Below are 17,249 nucleotides of genomic sequence, written 5' to 3'. Positions count from 1 at the left end.
GAAATATGTGTAAGAAAAAAGACAAATATTCAATATTGATGGTTGGATGAGCTGAATAAGTTAGATCACTCTACTTTCAATTTAAGAACTTGGCCAGTGTTTGGATACCTTTGAACAAAGAAAAAAAGGAAATACAATTGTTATTAAGCATATGCTATGTATCAATCCCTGACTTATATTTTGACACATATAAACGTGGGAAATATTGCACCTTGTAACTGAGACAATGAAGATGAGCGAGGTAGCTGGTTTTGACACTAGAGGCTGAGAAAACAATCAGCTCATAATCGTAAGAAGTTTGAAGTCGGAGGAAAAGAATCAAGAGGAAATACTGGTAAGTGCCAGGAGCTTCTGGAAACTACATAAGAGATGAAGACCCCAGAATTGTTGAGCTTTCTAAGAGGCCCAATGACTCAGGTAAAAACAGAAGGCTTAAAACTGAAACCTGGGGATATATGTATACATACAACCGATACACTTTGTTATACAGCAGAAACTAACGCAACACTGTAAAGCAATTATACTCCAATAAAGATGTAAAAAAAAAAAAAAATCCTGCAAAGTAACAATTGTTAGGACAAACAGTAAAGAATTATAAGAAAAATAATCACATGCCTGTCCCAACACAGAAATATCTTAAGCTCCATCTCAGCATTTCTCCGATTGGCCTTTCACAAAATACAGTCCCATCAGCTGAATATAGGTTTCTCAAGTAACTGTGAGTAAGACTGAATTAAAAAAATGAAATCAATTCCTTCCTCCAAAACTTTTCAGAGTATGTAATGTAACAAAGTGAAACTTGAATTTCACGTCGGGATGTAGAGTACGGCTCTTCCCAAATGCTTCTGTCTTGTAACTACATCAACATCATCTAAAACCAGTGTTCTGCAGGACAGAGATTGTGAAACGCTGCTCTCATCATGTAAGATATCAGGTCCTTCTCAAAATCCATTCTTCCTTCTGCCCTTTCTCATGTTGTCCCTGCCACCTGATGGGTCTCTCCTAAGCTCCACCTGCCAAAACCCTACCTATTTTTAGGATCCAAGAGATAATAAAAGGCTTGCATTACTAAAAGGCAGAGAAAGAAATCCCTTCCCAGGGATCTACATTTCCTTCCGAGGGAAAAGAAAAATTGTAAAGTATACCACAGTGACCTTAAGTCTATGAATGTAACTATGTTGTGTTACTTTGAGTTCTGTAAAAGTCAATGTGCTACAATATATATGGATATGAATATTTGATCTCTTACATGTAGATCTGGCTGATAACTTTCATCATGAGCGAGGTTAATGATTAAGGAGCCACTGTATTTGGCTCAGCCCTTATAACCAGGGAATATTAAAATTGGAAAGGTCCCTAGATATTAGCAAATCTATCCACCTCATATTCTAAGTAAGGAAACTGAGACGTTCATAGATTGGTTATTTATATTAACAAAGGATAAGGATATAAGATATTGGCAGATATATCTTTTAGATTAAGAATTTAGAGATTTTTGTAGAATACTAGGACATTATGTCCACTGATATTGAGACAACGTGTTTTTTTTGTTTTTGTTTTTTTTATTAATTAATTTATTTATTTTTGGCTGTGTTGGGTCTTCGTTTCTGTGAGAGGGCTTTCTCTAGTTGCGGCAAGCGGGGGCCACTCTTCATCGCGGTGCGTGGGCCTCTCACTATCGCGGCCTCTCTCGCTGCGGGGCACAGGCTCCAGACGTGCAGGCTCAGCAGTTGTGGCTCACAGGCCCAGTTGCTCCGCGGCATGTGGGATCTTCCCAGACCAGGGCTTGAACCCGTGTCCCCTGCATTAGCAGGCAGATTCTCAACCACTGTGCCACCAGGGAAGCCCAGAGACAGTGTGTTTCTTAGTCATCATTTTCTATTGCCGTGACCAAGCGAGGTGGTAGTCAGTAGTTGTACAAAGGGAAAAAGATAACTTTACAAACTCCCAATTTATATACACAGAGAAATTCATCATTCATGTTATTTAAGCTAACTGGATGCAGTTTATCAGCTACATTGAGGAATGGTGAAGTGTCTATACAATTAACATGTTAGTTTCTGTCATGAGCTCCCTGCTGTTCAAGTGAGTTAATGGTTAGCACTCAACTAGGCACTTAGAGTCCATTATAAATCTGGACTAAACGTTTATCTGTGGCATCTTTATTCTTCTTTGGTGCCCTTAGGCAGAATTAGCTCTCTTATGTTTTGATAAATTCAAGTATTAAACAGGGCTAAGGTTTCACAAGTTCTTTGGCCTAAACATGGGGGTAAGGAGGACCAATGAGCTGGAGTACTTCTAGATTTGAGAATGGTCAGATTGAGGAAGAAGAGTCTTATACCAGAGGTGAAAGAAGACTGATTAGAATTACCTATTTTTAAAAATTCCAACCCTTTTCAATGTTCTAAAGTGATCATGAAGTAAATGGGTATGCTAGGAAGTAAGGGAGTCAACCAAGAATATTCTGTAAGAGTTTGTGGATGGCAATAAAGAGGCAAGGAAGATAGAGAACATACTAGAAAAGGCTTCGGTTGGCCATAATGAAGTCAGAAGGAGAAGGAGAAGAAGAATGACAGATGCAATGGGAAAGAGAAAGCAAGAATAGAGAAGCAAAAGGGAAAGCAGAAAAATGAGACAAATTTGCAGAAGGAAATGAGGAAGAAAACTGGGTGAAAGAGGGAAGCACTGATGGTAGACCACATGACACTCAAAACTTAACACGATGCACATTTAAGATGTGCCACCAATGGCCATGGTCATTACCCTCAAATAGTTTACAATATGTGTTTCAAAGACATTTATAAATTGAAAATGCCATTAAAATAAGTGCCAGGGTAAAAGTATTCATGGAATTGTATGGGAGAATAAAAAGTCTCCCATCAAAGAGCCTTCTGAGACATAGGAAAAAAAAGAAAAACCTAAAAAGCATAAGACTCTTCCTATTTTCATTTCCAATGATACATCCCAATCTTGATGATCAATCAGCGATTTAAATGTCAACTATAAACCCAGTATTTTATTAGCTGCTATGCAGTATACTAGAGCAATAGAAGAGAGAGGACCTCAAACCCTCTGTTCCCTCAAATTGAAAGGCAGGCTTCCTGACCCCTCCAGACCACTACTGGACACAGGGAACACACACTAATGTTTCAGGACCTCAACCAACAGTCACCTGCTTTGTGATTACTTCCATGACACACCCCCACTAACACCACTGACTTTGCTGCTCCTACGGGACATTACATATATTTCCTATTTTAACACATACCACAGTGCATTATAATTATGATTGCAGATACATGTTCTAACAATTTAAAGAGAATGATAACTATTTTGCTCTTTACATCTTTCTATTTCCCTTCTCATAATATTTCTTGAAGAGAAACCATAAAAATATAAACAAACACAAAAAACAGAAAATATACAAAATGTGTGCTTTGCGGCTTAACACAAACTTAAGTAAAATTAGTTCTGACAGCATCCAGCATGACAAACTTCCATGGTACAAATGAGAATGGACCAAGGTTTGAGCAGGTACAGGAGACAATCCAGGCATGAACAACACCAAGAAAAGGTAGACAGGAAGTAACATGGTGTGTAGGAAATCACGAGACCAGTCTGATGGGAAGAGACTTAAACAAGACTGAAACTCACTTTCTAAACCTCCATCTCCAATTGGACAATTCGCAAGACACAGGTGCACCAAAGTGGCCTATTTATTCAAACCCTTTAATGGGGAGGAACAGTTTAAAATTTTAACCGTTTAGTTTGCCCCAAAAGCAACTATCAAATGTTGGCAGGACACAATGAAGGCTTACCTTTGTTAACGTAGTTAAGTCTCTCTCTCTCAGAACTAGCCCATTTAGCTCCAGGTTCCTTATTGCACCCGACGCACTTACACAGCATTCATGAGCTTTACACAACTGGAAGGTCACATCTTTATTTCTTATTGCAGGAACACAACTTCTGGAAACTTTATTTCTGTCACAACCTAAAGCAAAATTATTGTAAAATGAGTGATTTAAACCGTACATTTTATCATCATTAAAAAGCATCTAAAAAGAAAAAAAAGCATCTGCTCTGTGCTAAGGATTAGAAACGACTCCTGCCCTTAAAGCCTCATTAAGGAGGGACATGTATAAACTCAAAATTTCAATCACATGAGATAAAGAACCATAACCTTTATGCACAGAGGTTCCTATGGAGGCAAAAAGTTATATCTAAGTGACCACTTCATGATAACCCTGAAGTACAATCGAGAAAGATGAGGCTATGCAGAGGTGGAGTAGGAGGCGCATTAACTGCAGAGGGAGCACCTGTGCAAAGACACTCACGCCTGACACCTGCTGGGCACTGTAAATACTGCAGGTGGGGATGACTAAAGGCCAGGGGTCCAAGTGTGAGAAGGGACAGAAAATAGAGATGTTGGTCGAATCAAGCCTGGGAGAGAGCATGGCTTGTATCCCACAGGTGATGAGGCCTGGGGCTACCACTGGCTGAGTAAGGGTGCCTCCGCTGATTAGAAAAAGGCGCCCCGCTGCTGAAGGACCGATTAGATAAAGGGAGTGATCACAAAAAGCTCCCCTTCCTCAGGGCCAAAGAGCCCCAGGAGGCTTGGCCGAGCACAGTTCAGACTACAGGCCTCTGGGCAGTGCACACGCTGGGTGGCTAGTATGCACTAACTCTGTGTGGGCAAGTCATTAGCAGCATTATTTTAGGCGTATCTTTTCACGTTAGAAGATCACTCAACCCGAGTAGGCAGATGAACTTAGAGGAACAGAGTCCAGGGGCCGCGAAACCACCCAGGAGCTTCTGCCATAGTCCGGGCAAAATGTAATGTGGATGAAGAAGCAAATTTACGAGGAGGCCAAAATCTACAAGCTAGACCCACTGGATGAAAAACATAAAGAAAGTTCAGTGAAGGAACTCTGAAGAGAATGGGCTCTGCAATAAATTTTTCTTACAATTAAGGTAAAATATTAGGCAACATTAAGTACAGTGGCCTTTAAGGTCCCTTCCAGCTCTAATTTCTTTTGATTTCTAACTTATTACTCTGGTTAAGTAAAGTCCCTTCAGAGGGACAGAACAGTTCCTACACCTGAATGGGATGCAAAGAATAATCTGACTTCTCTTCACCAGGGGATGAGTTGAACTGTCCTTGCAGAAGAGATAACACACGGTGTGAACCCCAGATCCTAGAAAAGGGCCAGGCACACGATAAGTATTCAGCTTTTTGAAAACAAATGAACAATCATTTCCTCTCCTAGATCTTCACACCCTTGCTGGCTACTTTCTTTCAGCTTATAAGCATCCTCAATATACCCACTGAAAAAGCTCTCAGACCTATGATTCTTTGGATCTTCTTGTGGGTAACCTAAGTCTCTCCCACGCCTTCAAACACCTGTCCTCCCAAAAAGCCCAGATCTGTACCTTGGGCCCAGACCTGTCTACCAGGCCCCTCTAAAGCACTGAAGATGAAGTAAGATCCTCTCCCCAGCCCCAATCCCTTCCTACTGTGCTCTGTATCTCACAAAAAGATGCAGCTGTAAACTGTCACCCACGCTTGCTGCCCTCCCTTTTCTAACTGGTCACCAGGCCCCACCCATTCCCTCTCGGATCTCCGAAATCCAGTCCAACCTTTTACAACTTAAGTGGGACCCTTAGATTACAATTCACCCTGCACCCAATCAAGTGCTTTCCACATGGAGGTCCGAGTGAGTCTCTAAACCAGAAGTCCATCTCACTGTTGTTTAGCGTTTCCCACAGCCTTCAGGATAAACATCCAAACTTCTGACAGGACAAACAAGGCCCTTTTCTGTTTGGCCCCAGTAGATTTCCAGTATTAACTCTCATTTCTTTCCCAAAACCTGAGTTCCACTCGTGTACCTTAGTTTTGCCATATTTTCTTATATTTCTCAAACTTTGACACACACTGCTCCCTCCTGCCACCCCAGGAGCTTCTACATATCCTTAGAAAGGATGGCACCTCCTCCAATAAGCCTGAACTCTCCCTTCCAAGATTCTGTGCTCTGCAAAGGGGAAGGGGGGGGGAGGGATAAATTAGGAGTTTGGGATTAACACATACACACGACTATATATAAAATAGGTAATCAACAAGGACCTAATGCACAGCACAGGGAACTCTACTCTATCCTGCAATAACCTGCACGGGAAAAGAATCTGAAAAAGAATGGATATATGTATAACTGAATAACTTTGCTGTACACCTAAAACTAACACAATATTGTAAATTAAGTATACTCTAATATAAAATAAAAATTAAATTAAAAAAAAAAAAGATTCTGTGCTCTGCAGCACCAGAACTCACTTCTTCCAGAGCACTGACTACTGTGCTTGTGTTTACTTGCCGCCCAGTAGAAGGGGAGATTACCTAGGGCATAAGCATCGTCTCCAGCAGCCCTTGGTTCTGACAACTCATTCAAGTGCCAGGATACTTTACACACATAACCTGCTTAATTAATTCTAAGAACCCACAGAAAGAGTGGTTTTTAATGTCATTTTACAAGTGTGGGGATTGCAGTTCAAAAGTAACCTGGGCTTCCCTGGTAGTGCAGTGGTTGAGAGTCTGCCTGCTAATACAGGGGACATGGGTTCGAGCCCTGGTCTGGGAAGATCCCACATGCCGTGGAGCAACTAAGCCCGTGCACCACAGCTACTGAGCCCGTGCACCTAGAGCCCATGCTCTGCAACAAGAGAAGCCACCGCAATGAGAAGCCCGCGCACCGCAACAAAGAGTAGCCCTCGCTTGCTGCAAATAAAGCCCACGTGCAGCAACAAAGACCCAACGCAGCCAAAAACATAAATAAATAAAAAAATAAAAATAAAAATTTAAAAAAACACAAAAACACCATTACAGAAATATCCAGAATAATATTTGACCAAATAACTGGGCATGGTGGCCCAGACAAATTGACATGTAAAATTAACCACCTAAGCCATAGTTTTGTCATCTTTTACTGAGAAATTTGACTTATCTGCACTATTTTGATACCTAGAAGATACCTTCTAGAGGTAACACCCTCAGTTTTTTACATGGTAGGCAGCAGAGGGAAAGAGCCCATTTGCCCAGTCAGATGACACCTAAAAGGATAAAATTCTGTCTTCTCTCTCCAACCCACAAGGATGAATGCCAAAAACACATCACTTATATCTGCTTTAGCTAACATATGATAGGTCTGGAACAGACCTATGCTCCCAGCAAGTCTCATGAAATGCTGTTTCATTAAGAGGAGACTTTACTTGCTAAGATTAGAAGCAAAAGAGGGTGGTGGATGAAAAACTGCCCAAGGATATAAGTTCATGCAAGGGAGCAGGAGAGAGAATGGGTATCCGAAGATGTGCACTCTGAGACAACACTAATTCCACAGCATCAGGTTGTAATTCAGGGAGCCAAACTGCTGGGGTTTTTTTCCCCCTCTTTTTTTCCCCCAAAGAGGGACAAATCAAGCATACTGACAAAGGAAGAGCATTAGTCACTACAGATAAACTCCTTTTTAGAGGTGATATCGCAAATGATTTGGCTCAGTGTAGACTATGATTTGGCTCCACAAACCATAAGCTAGAGCATTTCATGCCAGGTCCCTCCTCAAATATCCATGATAGGTAGAAATTTGGCATCAGTAGTTTTTGACATCTTCCCAGGTGATAGTAATATGCAACCAGGGCTGAGAATCTGGAGATGTAGAGAGAATTTAAATTGAACTTTAGTTAAACAGTAAAACAAGCTCTGACTCTACTGGCTGGAGCTAGACAAGGGATATGGATTTAGTGGGATGAGAAGATAAAGAACACCAGGGAGTAAATCAAATGCTTTACACCTGTGCTTAGCTAATTGTTACTCAGATAATTCAGACAATCTTACAGCACCTGAACCCTGAAATTCCTTAGTTCTGTTTAAAAAAAAGTAACTCTTCAAGTACCTGAACTCTGAGAATCATGCACATCATAAAGAAAAAGAAGAAATCTTACTTTTTGAATTAGTTGATTTCATATATACTGTTTCACTTTCATGATATTAACTAGATATCTTTCTTTCCATTTTATGTTTGAGGAAAGTAAGGCTTTAAAAATCTCAGTAATTTTCTCAAGGTCACTTGTTAAGGGTGTGGTAGGCAGCATAATGGCTCCTAAAAATGCCCTCACCCTAATCCCTAGAACCTATTAATATGTTACCTTACATGGTAAAGAGGACTTTGCAGATATGACTGAAGTTATAGACCTTGAGAGAGAAAGATTATCCTGGATTACCTCATGGAACAAATCTAATTGCATGAGTCCGTAAAAGCAGAAAACCATTCCCAACTGTAGAAAGAGAAAGAGAGAGATGTCCTAATAGAAGCAGAATCAGAGAGATGCAACATTTTGGATTTTGTAGGTGGAAAAAGGGGACTCTGCGTCAAGGACTACAAGTGACCGCTGGAAGCTGTTAAAGTCCAGGGAACAGAAACACCCCTAAGAGCCTCCAGAAAAGAATGTAGCTCTGCCAACACTTTTACTTTTTTTAACCATCTTTATTGGAGTATAATTGCTTTACAATGGTGTGTTAGTTTCTGCTTCATAACAAAGTGAATCAGCTATACATATTCATATATCCCCATATCTCTTCCCTCTTGCGTCTCCCTACCACCCTCCCTTCCCTATCCCACTCCTCTAGGTGAACACAAAGCACAGAGCTGATATCCCTGTGCTTTGTGGCTGCTTCCCACTAGCTATCTATTTTACATTTGGTAGTGTATATATGTCCATGCCACTCTCTCACTTCATCCCAGATTACCCTTCCCCCTCCCTGTGTCCTCAAGTCCATTCTCTATGGCTGAGTCTTTATTCCTGTCCTGCCCCGAGGTTCTTCATAACCATTTTTTCTTTTTTTTTAGATTCCATAGATATGTGTTAGCATACGGTATTTGTTTTTCTCTTTCTGACTTACTTCACTCTGTATGACAGTCTCTAGGTCAATCCACCTCACTACAAATAACTCAATTTCATTTCTTTTTATGGCTGAGTAATATTCCATTGTATATATGTGCCACATCTTTATCCATTCATCTGTCGATCCTGCCAACACTTTTACTTGACTCAATTGAGACCAATGTCAGACTCGTAAGGTAATAAATTTACGTTGTTTTGAGTCACTCAATTTGTGGTAATTCGTATGAAAGCAATAAAAAACAAATACAGAGGTCCTACAAGAGCCAGGCTATATATTTATATTTAAGTATTGCTAAAATGAATTTAACCTTGTGATTGACAGCAGCAGCAGCTTCCAAGGGATCCCACCACACACTTGAGGCAAAAGCAGCCTAATAAAGAAGCAGTGACAGCAGCAGGTCACTGCCCCACACTTGGGGTAGAGGGGGATTTGATCTACTGTAGCAGCAGCATAGCCTGAATGGGAATGCATCCTCCTGTGGCACTAGTCCCATCAACATTAGTATAATCTGCTAGCATCTGCTGTGCCAACAGGCCCAACATATACAAACCCTCCAACTCAGTAGCATTAAGTGAGCCAGGCTCAGTGTTTCCTGAAACTCATATCCAATGGCACTGGAAAGCCCAGATATCACCTACTGTTATGAAAACATAAAAAAACAATAACAGAAGACTGGGAACTTCAAAAAGAAAAGGGGAACAATGGAATGGGTGAAAACAAATGGGGTAAATACAAGAGACTATCATTAGCCTCATGAGTTTCTTAAATTCTATATGATGGTCAAAGCAAAAATTATGACACCGTCTGATGTGGTTCTCAATGTATATAAAGGAAATACTACAGAAAATCATACTTTAAAACTGGGGAATACTAAGAGACCTAAATGGAAGTAAAATTTTGAAACTTCACTTGAAGTAATAAAACACTGATTCCAGTAGGCTATGATAAGTTACATATGTATAGTGTAATGCCAAAAGCAACCACTAAGAAAACTATACAAACAGTATACACAAATGATAAGTAAATTATATTAAAATGGACTTATTAATAAATGTTTAAGTAACCCACAAGAAGGCAAAATAAGAGAAACACAGGATTGAGAAACTAAGGTAAAAGACAAAACAAAAAATAAAATGGTAGACCTAATCTTTAACATAGCAATGATTACATTAACTGTAAATGATCTAAATAACCAAGTCAAAGACAGAGATTGGAAGAGTAGATGAAAAAATCACAAGCATGATCCAACTATATACTGTCTATAAGAAGCTTACTTTAAACATCATGATATAGGTAGTTCAAAGTAAAAGGATGAAAAAGATATATCATATGAACATTAATCAGAAAAAGCAGGAATGGCTATATTAATATCAGATAAAGTAGATTTCAGAGCAAAGGAAATTATTAGGGGCAAAAAGGGTCATTACATAAAGATAACAGGAATAATCCACCTAGATGACCTAGTGATACTAAATGTGTGTGCACCAAACAACAGAACTTCAAAACACATGAAGCAAACACTGAAAAAGGTAAAAGGAGAAAATTTTAAATCCACAATTATTATTTGAGACTTCAACACAGCAATTTATAGAACTACCAGAGAGAAAAATCAGCAAGGATATGGAAGAACTGAAAACATCATCAATCAACAGGATATAACTGACATTTAAAGAACACACTCAATAAAAGCAGAATACATATTCAAGTGTCCATGGAACATTCACTCATATACCATATACTGGGTGATAAAAAAACATTAGCAGATTTAAAAGAATTAAAATCATAGAGAGTATGTTCTCTAGCCATAATGGAATCAGACTAGAAATCAATAACAGAAAGACAACAGGAAAATCTTCAATCACATGAAAACTAAACATCACAATTCCAAATAACTCATGGGTAAAAAGTCAAGGAAAATTTTTTAAATGCATAGAATAAAAGAAAATGGAGATATAACAGATCAAAGTTTGTGGAATGAAGTGAAAGCAATGCTGAAAGGGAAGTTTATAGCACTAAATTGGGAAGTAAATATTACAAAGCAATAATCTAATTTTCTATATTAAAATAGTAAAAACGGAAGAGGAAAAAACACTAAACAAGCAGAAAGAAGGAAATAATAAAGATGAAACAAAAATCCATGAAACTGAAAACAGGAAAATAGGGGGGGAAAATCAATGAAACAAAAGGCTGGTTCTTTGAAATAAACAATCTAATCAATAAAGATGTAGCAAGACTGATAAAGATAAAAAGAGAGATGGCACAAATCACAGATATCAGAAATGCAACCAGGGATACCATGACATATCCTGCAGGTTAATAAGGGACAAGTTATTATGAACAAGTCTACACTATAAATTCAAAAATGTAGATGAAATGGACCAATGCTTCTACACCCAAAACTACCAAAACTCAGCCAAGATGAAATAGATAATCTCAATTTTCCTGTAACCATTAGAAACACTGATTTTTTCATTTGAAAACTCCCAAAAGAAATATTCAGGCTTAGATGTTTCACTTTTACCCAAGACTTAAAGAATTAACACCAATTTTACATGACTTGATAAGAAATAGAAGTAGAGGGAACAGTTCCTAATTAATTTTATGAAGCCAGTATTACCTTGATACCAAAACCAGACAGGGATAGTATAGAAAGAAGAAAACTACAGACCAATATTTTTTATGAAATTGGCTGTAAAAATCCTCAGCCAAATATTAGCAAATTAAATCCAGAAATATATAAAAAGAATAATACACCATGACCAAGTGGTATTTATTCCAGTTATGCAAAGTTGGTTAAATATTTGAAAATCAAACAATGTAATCCACCATATCCAATAGATTAAGGGGGAAAAGTCATGTTATCCTATCCATTAATGCAGAGAAAGCATCTGACAAAATCCAATCCCATTCATGATTTTAAAAAAAGAAGAAAGAAAACTCCAAGCAAACTAGGAATAGAAAAGGAACATACTGAAACTCATAAAGATGATCTACAAACAACCTATACCGACATTAAACTGTGAAAGACTGAATGCTTTCTCTGTAAGATCAGAAACAAGGCACCGATATCTGCTCTCACCACTTTTATTAAATACATTACTGGAGGTTCTAGTAAGAAAATAAAGCAAAAATAAATAAATACATAAATTTAGAAGTTAAGTTTTCAAAAAGTTTATTTAAAAGATAAAAGGACTATTCCTACTATGTTGAATAGGAAGGAATATATCCTACTGAATGTTGAATAGTAATATATCCTATTATATTGAATAAGGAAAAGTAAAACTGTCTACATCTGAAGATAAGATGATAATCTAAATGGAGAAAATACCAAGGAATCCACAAAAAGCTTGAGAAATAATATTAGTTTGTAAATGTTTTAGAGTACAAGATCAACACAATTTTATCAAATTATATATAACAAATGTGTAGAAGCTTAAATAAAAATATGTGATGCCATTTACAACTGACCTAAATAAATACTTAAATATAAGCCCAATAAGACATTTATAGGACCTCTATACTGAAAATTACAAAATGCTGATGACGAAAATTTTAAAAGTTCCAAACAAATAGGGAGACATACCTTGTTCATGGATTAGAAAACACAACATAATAAAGATGTCAATTCTCCCCAAGTTAAAAGGCTTAACACAATTACTCTTAAAATGCCCTCAAGGTTTTTGTGGATATAGACAAGCTTATTCTAAGATTTATATGGTAAGAAGAGGCTGAAGAATAGCTAAAACAATTTGTAAAGGAAGATTAAAATGGGAGGAATTAATCTACCCAATTTCAAGATTTTGCAGTAATGATGGAGGGTAGATACATAGATCAATGGAATGGAACAGAGAACCCAGAAATAGACTGACATAAATACATTTAACTTGTTTTTGACAGCAGTGCAAAAGCTATCAAGGAAGAATAGACTTTTCAAAAAATGGTACTGAAACAGTTGGACATCCCTCGACAAAAACAAACAAACAACAAATGAACCTTAACCTAAACATTACACACCTTACACAAAAATTAAATCAAAGTGGATCATAATCTTAAATGTAAAAGCAGGACATTTTTAGAAAAAAAAAATAGGAGAAAATCTTTGGCATCTAGAACTAGGTGAATAATTCTTAGACTTGACACCGAAAGTATGATCAATAAAAGCAAAAACTGATAAATTGGATCTCATCAAAATGAGTTAAAAATGCTTCATAGAAGATCCTTTTAAGTGGATGAAAACTCAAATTACACAGTGGGAAAACATATTTGAAAATCCCATATGAGACAAATGACTTGTATCTATAATATACAAAGAACTCTCCAAACAACTTAAAAAAATCCAACTAGAAAACAGGCAGAAGACAGGAACAGACATTTCATGGAGGAGAATACACACATGGCAAAGAAGCACATGAAAAGATGTTCAACGTCGTTAGCCATTAGGGAAATGCAAATTAAGACCATAATGAGATATCAGAGAATAACTAAAATTAAAGTATAGTGACAACATCAAATGCTGGCGAGTACGTAGAAAAATTATATCACATCACTGGTGGGAAAATAAAATGGTTTAGCCACTCTCAGAAACAGCCTGACAGTCTCTTTCAATCCTAAAAGTAGATTCACCCTACAATGCAGTAATTGTACTCTTGAGCATTTATCCAAAAGAAACAAAAACTTAATGAAGTTCCCACAGAAACTTACACATAAATGTTCATAGCAGTTTTATTTCTAATAGCCAAAAACTGGCAACTACCCAAATGTCTTTCAATGGGTGAATGTTGAAACAAATTGTGATAAAATCTTATGATGGAATACTACCGAGCAACAAAAAGGAACAAATTATTAACATATGCAAAAATTGAAATGAACTTCAAGGGAATGATGCCGAGGGAAAAATTTTAAAAAGCCAATCTCCGAAGATTAAGTAATTCATGATTATGTTTACATATTATGCTTAAAATAACAAAACTGTGGAGATGGAGAACAGATTAGAAGTTGCCAAGGGTTAGAGATGGGGGTAGAAGGTACAGCAGGGGAACTTTGTGAGGTTTTTGTGGTCCCAGTACAAATAATACAGCAATCTTGGTTTTAATCCCTAAAGATTTTTAAAAGCGATTCCTAATAAGAGGTGTCCAGATATTTAGCAATGGCAGCAGATTAGAGGTATAGCTCCCCAACATGACAACTTCGAAAGAGATCTATACTGTCAATGCTAATTTAATGCATATGTTAATTTTAAAAAGGCCAGTCACAATACTTAAATGGTACATATCTTAACGATATTATTCTGGGTATCCAGCTACACCAGATGGACTAGCAGGATTTTCTGTACATTCAATCTTATTTAAGACAGTAAATCTTATAATAAGACAGTTAAAAAAAGAAAAAGAAAAATAACAAACCTCAACTACAGTTGGATATTCTCATAGGAAGATGAGGTGAAAATATGCAGCAGCGGTTCAAAAGCTTAAGCAGTGGCACCTAAATTTGGCTGCACATTAGAAGCATCTGAAGCACTTTTTAAAAACCCTCACACCGACGGTTGGTCATCCTAGACCAATAAAATCATTTTAAATCTCCTCAGATGATGCCAATGTCTAGCCAGAACTGAGAACCAGCGGACTAAGCAGAAGGGGATGTTTCTACAAAGATCTCTTAACAATAAGTCCTTTCACCCAATCAGATTTACCTCCCCGCAAAGGGGTAAAGAAGGCTAGATGTTGTCCATACTTGCTTAGCTTTAATTAGCACTTGTGACTTGCCCAAAACGTAGATCATGTTTCCCCTAAATTTCATGTTTTTCCCTAAGTTTTTCAAACCCAGGGCTAAGCGGTTTGCCAGGATGAGATTTTAAGTGCTCACACAGGGGAAGTCCCTGGCAAACCAGGACAGCGGTCACTCTACATTGAAATGTAAAGCATCCTAAATAACCCTGCCACGGCTCCCAGATACTAGTCTGTGCCAACCAGTGGAGAAAAGGCATTCTCATTACTACCAGGGCAAATGCTGCTGTACTTGCCTTGGCTAGTCCCTATCTTTTCCAGGCGCCACTCCCCTTCACCTGCTGGTGGACGCTTTGGCCAGCTGACAATGCAGATATTTTCAAACTTTAAGATGAATAAAAATCATCTGGAGGGCCTGTTATAACAGAGATCACTGAGCCCCACCAGAGTTGCTGATTCCATAGGGCTGGGACCGGGCCCTAAAACTTGAATATCTAACACATTATCAGGGGACGCTGGTAAAGCTGGTCAGGTAAAGTCTGGTAAAGCTGGTCAGGAAAAAGAAACCCGACGTGTCAGATCATAAAGTACAGAAGGGCAAGCCCGCCGGCAGTCCAGGCCCGGGGGGACCGGGGTAGCCAGCCCTACAGAGCCAACGGCAGCCCGGCTCGGGCGCCGCTCGGAAGCGCGGGGTCCCCGCGGCCGAGTCTGCGCCCCCGGCCGGCCCCGGCTCCCCTCTGCCCACCCTGCGCGCGGGGGCTGGAAACGGCCGTGGAGAACCACGGCGGGGCGGGAAGGGGGGCTCCAAAGAGGGTCTGGCGACTCGAGTCGCTCCGTTTCTCGGTGGGCTCAGCGCGCGCCGTGGGGGAAGAGGGGCGCGGGTCCGGGAAGAGGGGACGGGCGGCACTCACGTAGACCGGCAGCGGCCACGGGTAGACGGCGGGCTCGGCCCCCACGGGCGACTCCAGCCTCAGCTCCAACTTCTCCCCTATGTCTTCGCGCGCGGCCCCCGCACCAGGCTAGTCTGGCGGTTAGGGGAGGGGCGGGGCGCCGCCGGCGGGGGCGGGGCAGGCGGGCGGGCGGGAGGCTGAGGGGAGGGGTCCTGGCCTGGGCCTCAGCCACCGCCGCCGCCGCGCTCCCGTCCGGCCCCCGGCTCCCTCTTTGTGGTCACCGGCCCGGGGCCTCCAGCACTGCTGCCAACTCCGGCCGGCGTGAGGCGAGCACAATGAGCCGGGGCCGGGCTGAACCACTCACTCGTGGCGAGCACCGCCCGCGCCGTGGACACGCCCCCTCTCACGCACGCACGCACGCACGTCTTCGGCTGCCCCCGGTCACCCCCACCGGCCCGAAGTGGGGACCCGGGGAGACTCCTCGGGGCCTGGGGTGGCGGGTTCGACTCCCGCCTTTGACGTACCGTGACCCCCCCCCCCAATAATAAGACTATAATTCCTCATTAAATATGACAGCCGGAATCCCGGCTTCTGTTCACAAACATGCCGTGTATTTAGCCTATGCTAGGCACCAGACCCTGGACGCTCAGTACTGGCAAAAAAGGAAATGCCCTGCCCTCATGGCGCTGCCATTTTAATTGGAATAGTAGTGACAATGGTCAAGGGAGAAAATAAAGTGTCATCATCGCCACGGGGATGGTTAATCTCATGTGCGCATTGTGTGGGGCCCCGGCAACTACAAACATTATTCCAGATGTGGCCAGGAAGGTATTTTTCAGAAGAGATGAACACTGAAATTGGTCCACTTTGCGTAAAGGAGATTGTCAATGCCGCGGCGTGGGTGGGCCTCGTCCATCAGTTGAAGGACTGGAGAGAAAAATGAGGTTCCGTAGAAAGAGGGAACTGTTCCTCCAATGGCCTTGGGACATCAGCTCTTCCCTGTGTCTCCAGCCCAGAGTCCTGCCCTGACCTGCCTGCCTCACGGTCACATGAGTCAACTCCTTAAAACAAAACTATATATGTAAAAATACTGAATATATACAAGCCTATTAATTTGTATATGTGTGTATACATATTATATATATGTATACACATATGTTTATATGTGCGTGCGTTTGTAGTATATGTGTAAGTACTATATACAGTATACATACAAGCCTATATATTTGTGTGTATATATTGTATACATGTATGTATGTGTATATATATAGTATACATATTATAAACGTGAACATGCTGTATATATACACACACCCATATATTGATATATGGGTGTGTGTATATATACAGTATATGTACACTGTATGTATGTATGTATACAGTCTATATTTATATATAGGTGTGTATATATGTTGTATACCTGTATGTGTATACGTTTCTAGGTATTATATGTATATATGTATATACTATTATAGACACACTTGCGTATGTATTTATATGTGTATGTACATGCGCATATTTACGTATAGGTGTGTATGTGTGTGTATACATTGTATATATGTATGTGTCTATATCTTATATATATGATATATGTATGTATATATACGATGAATTTATATATACAGTACATATATATTTTTATGCTATATGCTTTTATATGTAGGTGTATATGTGTGTCTATATGTA

The 17,249-nt window shown here is 39.8% G+C and overlaps 1 long non-coding RNA gene across 1 annotated transcript; it reads right to left on the bottom strand.

Annotated features, from left to right (window-relative positions):
- Window positions 1-1,600: 1,600 nt before the first annotated feature.
- Window positions 1,601-15,737, bottom strand: LOC133091181 (uncharacterized). The gene is made up of 3 exons (XR_009700864.1): window positions 15,585-15,737; window positions 3,819-3,991; window positions 1,601-1,878 (listed from the first exon to the last, which is right to left on the bottom strand). It is a non-coding gene; the product is annotated as an uncharacterized LOC133091181 (long non-coding RNA).
- Window positions 15,738-17,249: the final 1,512 nt, after the last annotated feature.

The sequence above is a fragment of the Eubalaena glacialis genome, chromosome 4 (genome assembly GCF_028564815.1).
Source record: "Eubalaena glacialis isolate mEubGla1 chromosome 4, mEubGla1.1.hap2.+ XY, whole genome shotgun sequence".
Taxonomy (NCBI): domain Eukaryota; kingdom Metazoa; phylum Chordata; class Mammalia; order Artiodactyla; family Balaenidae; genus Eubalaena; species Eubalaena glacialis.
Note: the sequence above shows the minus strand (reverse complement) of the source record. Positions and strands in the feature narration are given on the sequence as shown.